Genomic DNA, 14,415 nt, shown 5'->3' with positions numbered 1-14,415 from the left:
TCCGTATCCAGGTTTCAGTGAGACATGAATATCAATGTCTATCTACAATTAGATTGTGTATGTTGCGTGCATGATTGTTCAAAGATCCTGTGTTTAATAGGCTCATTTTGATTCCCTCTGGGGGTCCCTTTAGCAGTGAAGACCATAAATCCTGGCTCCATCTGTTCTGTAGCTATACACAGCATATTGTCTTCCAGTGTATTATCCTGTGTGACCTGGAGAGAGTTAGTCTGCCTTATATCGGCAGGACCAGCTAGGATCTGAGAGCCGCAACTACATGCGGTCAGCTCTTGACTTGGCGTGCTATTTCCAGCAAATACCTATTGTATTTCTGGTGTTACCGACGCTACCCCAGAAAGCGCCTGGCCAAGAGGTAATGTCATTTGCTCCCGTTGTGGGTGGATAACTTCAGTCATGGGCTCTAGTTGGTCATTGGGCATGGCTGTGAGCTTGGGTATTGTTGTGTTTCTACAAGACTGAGTGCTACAGTCATCTAGTGCCGCCTGTACATACTTAACAATGGCCATGCGGCGAACACCTTGTAGCTCTAATAAGAGCTCAAGGTCCTCAAGATGTCCCATAGCTTACTGTGTGGTAGGTACCGTAGCGCAGGGGATGTCACAAGAAAATAGGATGAAAACATGTTTAATGCGAGAAGGTACAAAGGTGTCCCGGCGTCTAGGTCAGCGAGGACCGGCCAAGACCGGGCTTGACTCAGGTGTGCTGGTGCACCTGGTCACCCTCTTAATGGAACGCTGGGGCTGCTGGGGTATGTAGTTTCCCTACCTAGAGTTCTGTAGCTACTACTGGATTGTAAAGTTACGTGCCTGCTTCAAAAGCAAGTTTCCAGCATCTTGCATGCAGCGAAAGGAGACAGATGACAAAATCAACAATTGTGTTTGCGAAGAAAAGAAAGAGCAATTCTGCTCGTATACAGTGAGGTCACTAGTAAGCTTCAGTAATAACACGTGCACTGTGTCACCAATACCCACGGGCACACTTCACTCCTAACATCAATATTAGCTGTCATATTCTAAATGGGTTGGAGAATTTATGCATGGCACACCTGGAAGACCTTGCAGTCTTGAGCAGGTGTTGCAGGCTATGCAGCGGGCCAATCTGACCATCGAGGCAAGCAAGTGCCAAGTTGTCAGTTTAAGTGGTCTGCCTTGGACATTAGGTAGGAGGTGAGATCAAGCCCTTACACGGCAAAGTAAAAGCTGTACAAGACTGGGCCACCTCTACTACTCAAACTGTAGTAGGAGACTTTTTAGGACTTACAGTATATTACAGGAACTCCATTGAGAACTACGGGACCATAGCTTCTCCTCTGAACACTGTCTTCTCCCAAATAGCCTAAAAAGGTAGTGGAATGAAGCATGTGGAAGCATTTCAGGGGCTGAAAGATGCTCTGTAAAGCTCCAGTGCTGAGAGCTCCAGTTTATACTCTGGCCTTCTTAGCCCAGACGGGTGCTTCCAACACAGAGATTGGAGCAGTCGTGAGCCAATTCGATAGCAAATGCAGCGAGCACCCCATTTACTTTATTAGTAGAAAAATAAAAGATGAGAAAACCAGGTGGGCTACAATTGAACGTGATTGTTTTTCCATAGTATGGGCCTTAGAGGTTTAGGCCATATGTATAAGGGACTACTTTCAGTATTCAAACAGACCACCAACCCTTAAGGTGGTTGATGCAGATGAAGGGCAAAATCCAAAGTTGCTCAGATGGTCTATTAGCCTTCGAGGCTTTGACTTCACCATTGAGCATTGGTCAGGTACCCAACATAAGAATGCTGATGGTCTCGCCATAATGTATGACCGACTGGAACCAGAGATTCATCCAGGAGTGGATGAGATCCTCCTGTCGCTTAGTGTGGGAGGTTCATGATTCCTGCCCCTCATGTCCCCATCCCTCCAAGGGAACTAAGAATATAAGATCACCAGTTGCACGCCTCTTTAATGAGAACAAACACAACATTTCACAACTAAAGGTTATCATTTTGGAAGTAGTAAAAAGATCTCCACGTGGGGGAAATCATACTAAAAAATTAAATCAGAGAGATATATTGGATTGAGAAACTGGACTCCATGTCACCTAGGGGTATGAATGAAGAATACAACCTTGGGGTATTTCTGTGAACAAAAGGAAAGTGAATCTATATATAGAATACATGCAATATAGACTACCATAAAAACCAAATAGATCTGGAATGTGGGTGGATCATAGATAAAAAGCATTATTAACAACTCAGATTACAGTACGAATTGATATAAATATGGTCTGTAAAGTAACTGGTGAGTCCAAGAAAGTATCAAGTACTAAAATGTGTATCTATTCTTACTGTATATAATATCTATGATGAAAAAAATATAGTTCAAATGAAAAAATGGACACGAATCATATTGAAATGTGGTAACATCATGGAGATGAACGGGAATGCATTATATATACAATTCAGAATGTACAGAAGAGAACGAACAATACATTATGACTAATGTCTAATGGTTGGATATACTTTCATCTTCATTGCCAAGAAATGGTAAAACAAATTGTGAGCACGTTTATGATCTCAGAATTAACTTGAGACACCTCTGGTGAAAAAATATGGGATTACCCATCATATAGTAATTTGCCTAATGACACCACAAGGGCCTTTTTTAAACCATCCTTAAAGGACAAAGCCACAACTAAGAACAGCGGCATGTGATGATATCATCCATGCAGGTCGACAAACCATGAGATATTAACATAAACAACGAACACATCGAACGAACACATCGAACTAAGACAGAACGGTGGTGCATATGAGGTCATCGCGTTATCACGTGATGACGTCACACATAGAACGTAAATAAATAGAACGGTAGCCATTTTACGGCCGTTCGCACGCGAGGCTGCAGAATTTGGCGCTTGGGAGTTAGAGATACAGAGACTTCTGTCTGACAAGGTAAATGCTGGAGATGGAAAATAGAGTTTTACATGTATGATGACATTGACCTTAAGTTCAACCCCCACCCCCATTTCTAAGAGGACAATATAGTGATAAAGGATTTTTTTCCCTTAAAACTAAAGGAGAGTTTTCAGATGAACCAAATTCCGAATAGTGATCACGAAGGGCAATATTCAGCCAACATTAATTCATCAACAACCAAGTAGATAGGTAAGCAATAAAGTCTCTACAATTTCTGTAATACAATAACTGGGGAGACCGTTTACCACAAATTGTGAACTTTTATTCACAGAACGGTCTACACATTGAGATAATCAAAAGGGCATCATTGGCACTAGGAGGGACCTAATTGCATCACCAAGGGCAGCTTACTGCACAAGCAGTGGCGAGATTCCAAACATAAGTGGGAGACACCATTGGAAGTATCACACAGGTGAATATTTTAATGGATCTAACTAAAGAAGTTAACATGCTAAAATCTGGACACCCCATCTGGGTATATATTTTTAACTGGATTAGTGTAAAAGGATTGAACTATTCTTATTTATCTGGTATTGTTGGCATTAAGTTGAACAGGCAATTCTGATAATGAATGAGAAACCGTACTGAATTAGTCAAAATCACCTAGTTAATTATGAGATCATAATTAAAGTGACAGTGACAGTGAAAAACAAAGAATAATTGAATTTAAAACCTATAAATCTAAATTGTTTATTATAGATGGAACTACAAGACCTTTGAAGAAAATAGACAACTCCTGAAGAAGGGGAGCATCAAACCCCGAAACGCGTAGAGACACAAGTTAATGGATTGTTATTCTAGAAAATATTGCCCAGATGGGTTATTATTGAATAATCAAACGTCATGTATATTGTCTATTTCGAATTGTGAAATGATCAACAAAGTAAAATTTGAAATTCAACAGTTTGGTATTATGTATGGTCTAACATAAATGAATAAGTGTGTATATATACATTTCTTTGAGTAAAGAATTTTTATAAGAAAAGAGTTATTAGCAAAGTGTTATTTTTGAATTACAGAATTGAACATATAGGAATCATTCACTAATTGGTTGTGTTCACAATACTTTTGGGTGTGCAGGGGACGGGAGAAATCCACAAGTGTGTGGTTATCTGTTGTCTATAGTATAGTTTATACAACTTAGTGTCAGGGTTGGTTTTCTCCCCGGCGCCCCACTACTAAATTTATACTTTATCAAATTTTAAGGAATAAGAGGAGTGCACTGTGATAAATTGGCTAGAGATCCCATCCCTCCAAGATGTCAGGCTGGAGCCAGGCCACAATCACCAACATGGCCCTCAAGGGCCTCTCCATCCCTCCAAAGACCCACTTGGAGTCAGACTTGGCGCTTGTGGCACCAGACTCACTCACTCCCAGAGGATAACATTGGGGATTGGACTTGTAGTGCATTGATGGGGACAAGATGGATGCCCCCACATATTTTGGTTCCCAGAACTGCATGTGCAGTCTAGTCTTTTGGGTGTGGTTCAGCCCAGAGACACCTGGGATACCCAGAGACTATTTAAGCCACGCCCAGGCTGAGAAACATGCTTTGCGTTTTCTGCACCTGCAGCGTGACACTCACCGTGTTCGGATCGGTCTCCAGTAGGCCTGCATCTTTCTTCTGCGCTCAGCTCCTGCAAGAACACCGTTAGGAACAGCCTTACCTTGCAGCGCTTCTGCCCATCATTCATCGCTCCTTCTGTTCTGCGGGCATCTTCGGCGGTGTCATTCCCATCCCGGCATGCCGCTTCCTAAGGGAAAAGAACAGAAAAAGGCATTAGTAAGCATTCTGCAAATCTTCGCTTATTTTTAAATAGTGTTCGAGCTTCAAACGCTTACCTGAATCCCAGCCGCTCTGGGGGAACTCTGTCTACGGAACTTCTCATCCATCTGCAAGAGGGAAAAGACACTCCAGGTTTGCGTGGAAACATCTAGAGGCGCCGCATCCTGCGCTTACTCACCTCATTTGTTCTTCATAACCGGCATCCACGCTGAAAACGTCTCGGCACCTAAAAGACACAGAAAAAGACCTCAGTTCAATACAAATACAAAAGGGGTTCATCGCGCATCGCACTCACTCACCTTCAGCGCTACTCATCTCAGCAGCATGCCGCCACCCCCGGACGCTGGCCATCATCTAAGGAAGGAAAGGAACGAAGTTAGAGAACTGTTCAAAAGACTCATTATACTTACCTGTCGGACTCTTGCCAGTGAAACAACTAGGCATCAATGAGCCCGCATCAGTCAACGCGCCCCTGCGCTGAAAGCAGGACGGAGAGCACACTATCCAAGAAAACAAGGTGAGCTGTGGATCAAAGGGAAGCGTTGGACCCCGGGGAAGAAGGGGTTCAAGCACACAGACAATAGGGAGTTAAACTCTACCAATCCTGTGTTTCAGGCCCAGTCTCCAGTCGAATAGCCTCCAGGGAAGGGTTCGAGGTTGTAAGAGGTCAGAACAGGCTGAGTGACGTCCCTGTGGATACCAGGTGATCGTTACAGAGGTGAGTTAGGGCGATGTATCTGTTTTATGATTAATCCCCTCTCCTAGTGAGCCTCTCCTCTATGAATATTGGTTAGTGGTGACCTTGCATAACTCCTTTCACAGACAGATCAGTCCCACCCTTAATATCCCTTGTAGAAGAAATGAAGGACGCAATTGGGAATTTTCAGGGAAATTGTTAGCCAGTCATAAGTGCTGTGCCTTTGAATCCTAAATGGGCCTCTGCTATACTGGCTCGTACTGTATTGCAGAAGACGCTGGGTTTGAAGTATGCTCACTCTACTTGCAGGACATAGGAATTGGCACAGAGGGATCCAAATTGCTGCTTATGCCTGAGCAGCCTGCGAAAGTCACCTTTTGTAACCACTGAACTGAAAGCATTTTTGATTACATCTTTGTTCATTTGGAGAGATGGTATCTAATAGTTGGACATAAATGTGTAAAAGCAAAAATTAAAGGTGATGATGCATGATCCTTTTTTGTTAACTATGATGCCGGAATAAAAATCAAAAGGAAGCAGCGAAGGGAAACGTGAGAAAGGTATTCAACAATAGGAAAGTAATTATAAATCTAAGTAAATATATATTATATTATACATTTGCACTTGCCTCTAGCTGTTGGCTAGTGATATTTGTCTGTTGGCAAGTAAGAAATGGTGTGCTTTGTGTACGTATAGAATTGTGGTGGCAAGTGACCTTTTCATGGCTCGATAGTAGCTTGCAACTTGAATGTTTGCACCTGGAAATATAAAGGACAGCACGATAAATCGGGACAGACCATACACCATGGTCTCAAAGAAAGGGCTCTCTTGATCCAGCTTGGCACAACAAGATGAGGTGCAAGAATTTTGGGACCTTCTGAATAAGGTGGGAATGTACCCTGCGACACCCCAAGTAGAATGCACAAACCCCCACAGAAAGGTTGCCTCAGTCAGGAGTATGTCCTGGCAAACCAAGCTTTATTGTCTTCACTTAAAGGTTTTGGAGATGTTACAATTTGCATCACTGCTCGTAAAAGCAATCCTATATTAGACTTTGTTCCAAAGCACTTCACGACAATGACACATTTGTAACTTTCTGTTAGAAATAAAAATATGTATTTGCCGATCACTTGTGTTCCCCAGACTACGTGTGTCCTGAAGCTTACCTCAACCACCATGTGGGGGTCTCGTCTCACTAGCCCAGGTTCCATAAAATCCAGTGTCCAGATTATTGGTACAACTTAGTAGTGGAAAATAAAGGCCCTCGTCCAGTTGCTGTTCAATTTGATTTCTTAAAACAGGAGACACAAATCTGAGTTCCAATTCTTACTAGCCTCATGAAGCAGTAGTTCAGTGGGTAGAGGGGGGGCGGGCACTGAAATGGTATCGCTAAGTTTTGTTCTTGAACGGTGCATACAAGGATGTTTAAATGGTCCTATGATAATATCTGGAATTAAGTGCCCCCGCTCCCTCACACTATACATTATAAGGATATTGCAAATCACCTATCAGTTTTATGATCAAATAGAGGAACGATGCCACAGGCAGAGGGTCTTTATGAGGTCATGGAATTCAAAGGTCACTTGAAATAGCTTTTAATGTATGTTAGAGGGTTTGTTATCTGTATAATACATGGCCACTTAGTGATCTTCTCAGTGTTAAGTCTATTGCTTGTTCTGATGCAAGAGATCTTCTATTTCTTGATCGATATAATCAATGTAGACTGGGTTTGGATGAAAACAACGAATAAGCAGCTGGTAATGTCTAAGGAAGTCTGCTGCCTTTCAGTGAGGATGGATGATGAGAGGACCAGGGGGGGGGGGGGGGCAGGTACTGGCACTAGCCGTGCGGTGTAGGAACTGGGAGCGGTATTAGGAATTTCCCCTGGTCAGCCCCCTCATGCAACAGATGGTTGATGGGGGCTAATGTTAAGTTCCCACTAAGTAGACCTGTCCCTTTAAGGTAATGTGATGGTGATATGGGGGATGTAGAGATCCACTATCCCTTTATGAAAATGCCCAGCAACAGGGTAGGCCGGATCGTTTTTGCCAGTAATTGTGGCATTCCATGCACATGTAATGGTGTCCCCGCTTTAAAAATAGGTGGTTTCCCTAGGAAAGCAGTAGGGTGGCAGGGGGTGGACACTGCGAGTCCAAGAGGCAGACACAAGCGTGTAGGGGCAGGCCGGGCAGGCACAGTGAAACTATGCACTTTCAATCCAAGATGGTGGACGTCTCACAGGCTCGTACCACGTCTGCCCTGCAGTCACCCTACCAATCTAGTTGTAATTGTTACAAGACCTGCACACCACCAGTTAATACCAGAGAGGAAATGGGGAAACCCAGGTACATGGGATGACCCGAGGAGAGGGAGTTTGAAATTCTAAGATGGCAGGCACAGTTCCTTAAGCTGCAGGCCAGCAGGCACCAAATCGCCACCCATGCCCAGAGAACTACACATCTAAAGCTATGCCCACTAACCCTGCGTACCGAAAACTGTTGAGCCAGAGGGAGGCTGGAAGTTGGGATCAATATCTTATTAGATGGAGAGCCTGTGGCAGGGAAAAGGGGCACGTTAAGAGCTCATTTGGACACATCTGAGGATGAGAACAGAAGGAGCTGGCGAAGGAGACATGCAAGAGGAGAGAGGCCAAGGAGTCTTCGGAGACCAGAGGCATGGAGGGGGAGCTGCTCTGGGAGACCCAGCGATCAGGGTGGAGGGAGATCCATCGGGCAGGTAAGTGGGAGACCCAGATTGTTGGAGGGGAAGAGGCCATTGGAAGTGGAGCATGGTGAAAAGTCTGTACATCGGCAAATCTGTCTTTGTTTGCTCTAAGTAGCGTGCAATGATTAATGGCAGCCTGTAAGTAGCCGGCAAAGCAAGATCCTCAGCAAGCGTAATGGTGGGAGCCATTAACAGGACAGAGTTAAATTCGCCACCTGCTGTCACACACTGTTATCTTGAAGGGGTTGCAGATACATTTGTATTCAGTCTGCTTAAGTCGTCAACGCATTCTAGCAGGTGGGGATTTCGCTCGGATGGGTTAATGCCCCCATCACACCGATGGAGACCTTGTTTTGTCTAGTATACACCACCATAATAGGATTTTAAGTTTTAAAATCATGTTTTACTTGTAATGTAGTCTATTGGAACAGTGTGTGTTTTTCTTGGTCCACTTTTAGAGACTTTGGAATACGTATTATCAAGACAAGCAGTGCAGATGATTATTCTGTTTAGCAAAACACAACACAATATCACATCTTCAGCTGTATTATTAACTCTGAAGATCCTTGGTTGCTTTTAGCTTTTAAAAAAAGAGTCAAATGGTTTGTCTGATAAAGAGGTATTCCAACTTCTATAAAAAAGACTACTTTAAAATAGACTAAGCTACAAAAGTAAAACAATCTTAAACCAAAAAACAGCTACTGATTTCTTGAACTTATTGTATATTTCTTTTTGGTTGTATCACAACGTGTATTCACATCATGTATAGCAGTAAAGATGCATGGCTATTTTAAAAATCTCAAGTTGGTTAAGGTGAGAGGCTGAGTGAGTCCTGGCTATCGAGCTCCCATTGCAGACAGGATGAGATGTGATGCAAAATAATCCACCTGCCACTCCTGAAAGGTTATCTATTGCTTGGGGAGGGCGCCTATTGCCTGAGGCACCCCATTAGGCCACACACCCCTTGTTAGAGCCCCCTCAATTGTTCATCCTATTTATGCCACTGAGTAGATTATTACCACCCATGGAGTTGGCAACAGCCAATCTGGAGCTCTGGAACGCAGAATAAGTTGAGTGCAGAAAAGGCTCTAAAACAGGAAACGCTGTAGCACAGTGTCAGATGCCATACGACTGGTCGTATGACTGGTCATAACATGCAAACCTGGCTCCTGGTTGGCCAATTATCTGTTAAAATGATGAATTTTCTACACTGAAAAACCAAAGGGGGTTTCGCAACCTAGTCCCTTGGGATCCCGTAAGGCCATCGCTTTTGGATCCCGACCCTGGGGATGGACAAGCGAGGGAGTATCACCTGGGTAGGGGGACCTCAGGGAGTGGGGGAGGAGCACCCAATGGTGAGATATGGTATCCCCCTTTTTCCAAAACCAATATAACCCCTATCCCTGCTTACTTAATGGGAAACTACAACTGCCACAAATCCTCCCCACTTTATTTTGACAGTACTGTGCTGAGGAAGATGAGGAATGAGGTCAGAAAGATTACCTCCCCTAACTTGCATTGGCCCTGACCCTGTAATGAGGCCAGGCAGAGTCAGGAACGTAGCTCTAACAACGTACAACTGCCACTTACTAACACTCCCTTTGAAGATAAAAGGTGGCGCACACAAGCACACTTTTTGAGCAAGGCTCGGTATGAGAAGGAACAACTCTTCCAAGGTTGATATGAACCAGGCTGTGCAAGTTGGAAGGCCAACTGGCTGATCAGCAGTTGAGAGGATCAGGAGCAAGCCAGGCAAGATTTCTGTGCTTTCTGCAAGCCGTGATGGTTCAAAGAGCAAAGCCGGGTGAGCAGAGGAAAGAAACCTTCAAGGTGCCAGAAAGCAGCCTCTGACTCTCCCGGGTGAACGGCAGAGTTGGGGAGGAGTCCTTGGTAACGGCCTTGAGCTGCAGGAAAAAGATGAAAGAAATCCCAATAACATGACCAGTGAGTTGTCGAAGGGAACAAAAGTCTGGTTGATATTAGAGGGAAAGTCACTGTAATTTGAAAGTTGAAGTTTGTGTGTGCCGATAAAACGCAGATAAAGAGAACAATTGTTCAAAGGAAAGGATACAAAGTAACGGAGTGGTCCTGCGAGAGGAAGACGCACATTTGAGAGTCTCTGTGAAAGGTTGAGTTTTGAAAGATGTTGCAGCAGACATCAAAGGAGAGCAAGTAACTGCGGTAAAGAAAGTTGAATAAGAGGAAAGTGAAATATATGAACTGTGAATACACCATGAGGGCAAAATATAAGAACTTTGGAAAAGGCCAAGAAGGCAAGTTAAAGAGAATAAGAACTAAAAGTACCAAGAGGCATTGGTGCTGCAGGAGAAGGTTGTTAATTGAAGGAATGTTGTAAGAGAAGTCGAAGTGGTCATGCAGAGTTTTTGTGAGTTCCTTGCGGTTTCGAAAGTCTTCGATACTTTAGATAAAACGCGCGGAAGGGAACCCCCACAAAGGAGAGACAGGCTTGAGCCCGGCAGAGGTAAGCCTGTGCAGAACTGTGAGAAATTGAGAAAGTGAATGCGAAATGAATATTGATGGCAAGGCAGGCGAAGCCTAAAGGAAGTGATGGAACTACCAGAAGATGGAAGCCTAAGATTGAACTGTTGAATTCTACCAGTAAGCCAAAGTGTGCAAGACTGATAGAATTGTGCCATCCACTGATCCTTTGTTTTTTAAGAGGTGCTCAAAACCCCGTAGGGTTGAACCTGGGGAAGGGAGTTGATGCTGAAGCCATTCTGACATTTCTTTTTGAGACACTATTTTCCTTTTTTATTCCCTTAACACTTTTGTCATTTTGAGAAGGAGGGCAAGATCAGGTTTTCTTAGTATAAGCCTTTTTATTTTGAGCAGACTGACTTCAACGTATTTGTTATTTGTTTAATAGTCGAGATTACTCCCATTTTAGAGTTTGGGCCAGTTAGGAATTCCACCAACCCAACTAAAATATGAAGTAAAGGTTTTTGAAACTTGTATCCATTGTGTCTGTGTCTACTGCTCGATACCATGCCTTCCCCACAACACGCATCCCAGGACTGGCTGACTTAAACCACCTTACCCTCAGACTCAAAATGGATTGTCCATAGGGAAAGTAAGACCGTCCATAGGTACACGGGATGTAGGATTACAGGACTTTTGACCATTGTCCAGTACGTTTAGAGTGACCTTCCCCCAGTGTTGGGGTCTCAAATAAGGAATTCCTCAAACATATTTTCCTTCTGACCTGAAAGTGCCAATTTGTGGCTGAAAACTTGCTTCATGCTTTCTCCATCTGTAAGCCTCTGCGTCTAGCATCGAGTCCTTACTGACATCTTGCGGCATTTCGAGTTACAAGGTCACTGCAAATCTCCACAGTGGTCATTACCTTATGTGGAAAGTGAGGTTGTCTCAACTTCGCTGTTTGTCCCTCAGTGGCCTGTCCGGGGTCACTGTAACTCGCCCACAGTTGTCATTTGTCGTAGGCAGCAGTGGGACATATTTTAGATCGAGACTGGCGCTAGCTGTTTGTCCCTCTAGCACGTGATGTGGGGCAGGTCCGGGCTTTGTGCAGGTGATGTTCATGATTTGATCGTTGGCACTTTTTGATTTCTTGCATGTAATCAGAGTGTTCAGTTTCACAAACCAGAGCCGAGTGTAGAATGCAAAAATGTCGATCCTGTGAGAATTTGGCGAGTGCCTTAGTCGCCACCCGCGCGCTCTTTCTGATGCAATAGAGCAAAATAGACCACGAGTCCTGGGGCCATTTCCCCGGGGTTCATGACCCGTGCGAGCTGTAGCATTTGAATCCTGCAGAATGTTGATTGCTAATCGGGGACCATTTCTCGAAGCAATCTGGACCCAGACCAGCGCAGCAGAGCGAGTAGTGTGTCTGCAGACGAATGCAGAGCAGAAATGTCTTCAGAGTTTTCCCGTGTTGGGTGTGATGTTTGGAATGATTCAATGTACACCTTATGCTTTCCCTTTTCCCTGATGCCTCCATCGTTGCACTCTTATCTCGCCACAATGCGATATATAGACATTTATTTTCTCTGCTGCAGGGTCTCGCCCTTCTTTCGCACGCGCCTATGGCGTTAAGTTTGGCACCCATCTCTTTTTTTGGGAATCTCATTGGCCTGAAAACTTTCAGGGGGATCGGAAACCTGGCTTTTTTAACTGGATTTCTGAGTCCAGATAGTCTAGTTCGGATAAATTGTACATCTTGACACAACCACTCCTGTTCGTGCCTTGGTATGAGTGACTGCTGCCACTCCTGCGATCTCATCCTATATCGTGAGGCCGCATCACGGTTTCCTCCTGTCAAGGTGTTGCCTTATGGTGTGGCATGATGCAGTATGTGGGACGGGGAGGGTGCTTGGGTTCCCTGTGACGTGCTTCTCGTAACGCGTGCTTAACCCCGATTTGTTTGACCTCATACTTCATGCCGCTTTGCATCTGCTGCTTTTCATTGCCACCGTATTGGACTCCTTCCGCAGCGACTTCCTGGCATCAGTGGCCCTGTACTAGACTTTGACGTCAAAGCCCCGGTGGTGTCCCTGCTATGATGCACGCGCAGCCAGACATGCGTTCATTACAGTGCCCAGGAAATGACACCAGCAGCTGTTATGCGGGGTTTTAATCACCCAGTCGTCCCTCTGGAAGGCCGACGGTACGAATGGGCAGGCATTATTGTGGCTTTACGTTAAGCACTGGGCACACTATGGGCAACCTGCACTTAGCGTGCAAAGTGTGTCTATTTCTGCGGTGCGGACACGGGTGCATGTGCTGGAACAGGACTTGGACGGAGGAATAGGCCCACACTACCCCCCTTTCACAGCTGTGTTACTTTAAACGTCAATGTCAAGTGTGAGCACCAGCACACCACACGTTATTTGCACAGGCAGTAAACGTAGGACCTTGAGGCACCGACAACAGGCCAAGGAAGAATTCCCATCAGACTCGGGGCGTGGCCCGGGACAAAACAGACCTCGGCGTAAGCTTGTAACAGTCCCCCCACCCCACGCACTATGCGCCGCCCACGTGCCCGGCTCCAGCGCCTCCATCCCCGAGCCCTGCCAGACCCCGGGCCCGGTGCATCAGGCCCGCCGCTCTCAGACTTAAGGCGCCAGTGTGAACATTAGCAGTTCTGTCGTGTCCGTTTGCTTCACCCGTGATCTGCTTGCCTGCAGATTGGATTACCATATACATTCCGCATTCTACTCCACGTGTTTCATTTCTAAGGATCTATACAAGCCGTCGGGTCTCTCTTGTGTATGTTGATGGTTAGCAATGCAAGCTTAAAGGTGTGGGGTGAAAGAGTGATTAAACATGAAGCCACGATGTGTATACCTGCATATGAGAGTCTTGTTAATCGAAAGTTGCACGATTCTGGGCATTAAAACTATATCTAGGCGCAGCTTTGTGACACGCTTTTCATTGCATTTTTATATAATTTTGCTTACTCAGCCATGCATCTACACAGTAGTGGGTTTAAAGAGGGTGGTTGGGGGGGCCTCTAAAGTGTCCCGAAACAATCTGTATTCGGGTGTATGGCCTTACAAGTTTGACTAAGGAGGGGCCTAACAACTGTCGACAAGAATCCCATGATTTACTTCGCTAAATTACTCAATAGAGCCTTCTATAACAAATCAGTAAATCTATTTAGCATTTTATTTAGCCTACTTACCCAGGCAGTAAAACCTTTGTCACTGTATATACAGTGTGTCCGCACAGTCCCTGAATTCCCCAGCGTTGTAACCTGCCCAGTCGAGCAGAGTGGTGGTGGGAGTTGGGTCTAGTAGGTCTAGGTTAAAATCAATCAATCGTAATGTCATAATGTATAATGGAGCACAGTTCCCCCACCCCCCACCCCACCCATAGTTTACAACAATTCATACGAGACTCGATAGTCACTTGCGTGTTTGTTTGTTTTATTTATTATGCGCACCAGACCCGAAGGTAATAGGGCGCCGAAAGGCATAAAGAGGGTTGTTCAGCTTAGGTTACAATGCTGTAAGGTATATGTTAAAATACATTCCATTACAATACGTCAGAATATGAAGCTATTAGGCGACATATACATGCAGTTTATACATATTAGGCAATAACATCAGGAACATTATGTATAAAGAGCAGATAGCAACAGATGGTGTAGGTAATATTATGTAAATGAATCGATACCAGCAGCTATAGGTAGGGACTAGTTAGGGTAGTTGTCGTTTTCCTTGATCCATTGGATGAGTTTAGATCTGAAACGTGG

The 14,415-nt window shown here is 44.6% G+C and overlaps 1 protein-coding gene across 1 annotated transcript in view; it reads left to right on the top strand.

The window, feature by feature from the left end:
* The window catches only part of PSMD1 (proteasome 26S subunit, non-ATPase 1), a 1,063,364-nt gene that overhangs the window by 797,061 nt on the left and 251,888 nt on the right, over positions 1 to 14,415 (top strand). The gene's annotated exons all lie outside the window — the stretch shown is intronic.

The sequence above is a fragment of the Ambystoma mexicanum genome, chromosome 10 (assembly GCF_040938575.1).
Source record: "Ambystoma mexicanum isolate Mex_15411 chromosome 10, UKY_AmexF1_1, whole genome shotgun sequence".
Classification (NCBI taxonomy): domain Eukaryota; kingdom Metazoa; phylum Chordata; class Amphibia; order Caudata; family Ambystomatidae; genus Ambystoma; species Ambystoma mexicanum.
The sequence above is the reverse complement of the archived record's forward strand: the minus strand, read 5'-3'. Positions and strand labels throughout refer to the sequence as shown.